Genomic DNA, 2,579 nt, shown 5'->3' on the forward strand with positions numbered 1-2,579 from the left:
GAAAAAAATGAGGAGGTAATATCAAGTGCTCAAGTGGAAAGAAAATGTTTTGAGAATGATGATGGCAACAAATGTACAAATGTGCTTGACACAATAGATGTATGTATGGATTGTGATTAGAGTTGTACGATCCACCAATAAAATGATTTTAAAAAAACTAAGCAGAGCATATTATTTGAATGATTCTCATGGGTTGGCCATAGAATAATGAGTTGAAAGATAATGTCATCTAAAGAACCCACAATGATGTATTATGTTCAATGTCAATAGTTTAGTTCAATATCAATACATAGGCAATATGTATATGAACAATATTCCTAATCTCCAGCCCAATGTTGAAGTCAGAATCAGAGTTTATCTATAACTTCAACAATTTCAAATTTCCACTTTCCCAATGAACTGAATCAGTATTACACAGGCTTCTACAATCCCAGTAGGAAATACAGAAAAGGATAAAATACATCAAAATCACCTGAGCCTTGGTCATTTCCTTTGGTCCTTAGGACACTGCCGGCAACTGGGATGCTCTGTTTGTCTTCTCTGGATCAACTCTAATGATGTTCACAAATTCAATCTCTCATGGGGACATCCCAGAAATAATAATACCCAAACCGGGTACCTCTTCCTCTTTCTTCTGCGCTGATTTTGATGCACAATTTGCAGGCTGATGAGAGAATACAATGTGAAAAACACAGAACCTGTAGGTCCAGATGCTGTTACAGTTCTGTCACTCTTCTTACACAAAGTCCTCAATATTATTAACGGTGCCCTTATTGAGTGATGGAAAACATGCTTAACCATGACCAATAAATCTAAAACTCTTAATTTTCAGACATGTGAGTAAAAGATGACTTTATAATAAAGAGATTGGACAATCATATGTACATGCCAAAAGGAAGAAACAAAGAAGTTGGATCCCTACCTCACAGCATACAGAACTATCAATTCCTTACTGTGTGACTCTCAAGGAGAATGACAAATCAATGAACTTTGAGAACAAGTATGTTAATTAAAGCTTCTGGAAACATTTTAAATGGGTGATATAAAGAGCTATTATAAACTGAAAATGAATTTCTAGAGGAACTATAAATTTTACAATCACTTCAGAAACACGTTAAAACTCACCATCATGTAGAGTTAGATGTATAAGCACCCGAGAGGACACAATAAAACTGCTGCACAGAGTTTCTGAGACTCTAAAGCCATGACAGGCAGCTAACAGGTTTGTACCTGACTGTGAGGGTTAGCAGTCCAACTCTTAAGAAATGTCAAAACCAAGGCTCCAAAATAAACACTTACGTATCATCTGTTAGATTGAAATTATATATATATATATATTTGAAATGAAGACGTATACATCCCCCATAATGAATGCACCTTTGAAACCCAAGATAAACGTTTCTAAGGTAGCATTACTTGTAGTACCTAATGCAGTTTGCTAGTTGGCCTATACAAGCATAGTTTTTCTAGTGATGGCCCCTTAACTCCTTTCAAATATTTACATGGGTTTGTCGTCTGCCTATGTGAATAAGGCAAAGGAGCCCTGTTGGTATAGTGATTACTGTTGGGCTGCTAACCCCAAGGTCAGCAGTTGGAAACCACATATTTGTCCTCGAAAGAAAGATGGCACTTTCTTCTCCCAAAAAGTGACATGGCTCTCTACACTGCTAAAGAGATAGTCTTTGAAACCCACAGGGACAGTTCTGGCCTGTCATATAAGCTCTCTATGAATCAGTGTTAACTTGACAGCATTGAGTTTGGTTTTTTTTGGGTTTAAGAGGATTGGGCAGCCAGCCCAACAATAGATTGGTACTCTTGTGGCTACGCAAATAAGATGTCTGAAAACCTAACTTGGGAATTAGTCACATTGGACATCATGTTAGGTTTAATTGAGCCATTTCAGAACCAGAAATTGGGATCTCACTACCATCAAAAAAGAAGAGCCTGGATCCTAGATTCTTTTTTTTTTTTTTTTTTGCTTTTTGGGAAAATAGTTGTTTCTTTTAAAATCATTTTATTGGGACTCATACAACGCTTATCACAATCCATACATACATCAATTATGCACAGCACACTTCTACATTTGTTGCCCTCATCATTCTCAAAATTCGCTTTCCGCTTGGGTTCCTGGAATCAGCTCATTTTCCTTTTCCCCCTCCCCCTCCCTCCCTCATACCCTTAATAATTTATAAATTATTATTTTATCTTATCTTACACTGCCCGGCGTCTCCTTTCACCCACTTCTCCGCTGCCCATTCCAGGGAGGTTACATGTAGATCCCTGTGATCGATTCCCCTTCCTACCACCCCTTCCCTCCAGGTATCGCCACTCTCACTGCTGGTCCTGAGGAGCTTATCTGTCCTAGACTCCCTGTGTTTCCAGTTCCCATCTGTACCGCTGTGCATCCTCTGGTCTAAGCAGGTTTGTAAGGTAGAATTGGGATCATGAGAGTTGGGGGGAGGAAGCGTTTAAGAACTAGAGGAAGATTGTGTTTCATTATTGCTACACTGAACCCTGAACCCCTCCGCAAGGGATGTCCAGTTGTCTTCAGATGGGCATTGTGTCCCCATCATGTGCTC

The sequence above is a fragment of the Echinops telfairi genome, unplaced genomic scaffold (assembly GCF_000313985.2).
Source record: "Echinops telfairi isolate 266 unplaced genomic scaffold, ASM31398v2 ScPeMD7_7035;HRSCAF=8008, whole genome shotgun sequence".
NCBI classification, from domain to species: domain Eukaryota; kingdom Metazoa; phylum Chordata; class Mammalia; order Afrosoricida; family Tenrecidae; genus Echinops; species Echinops telfairi.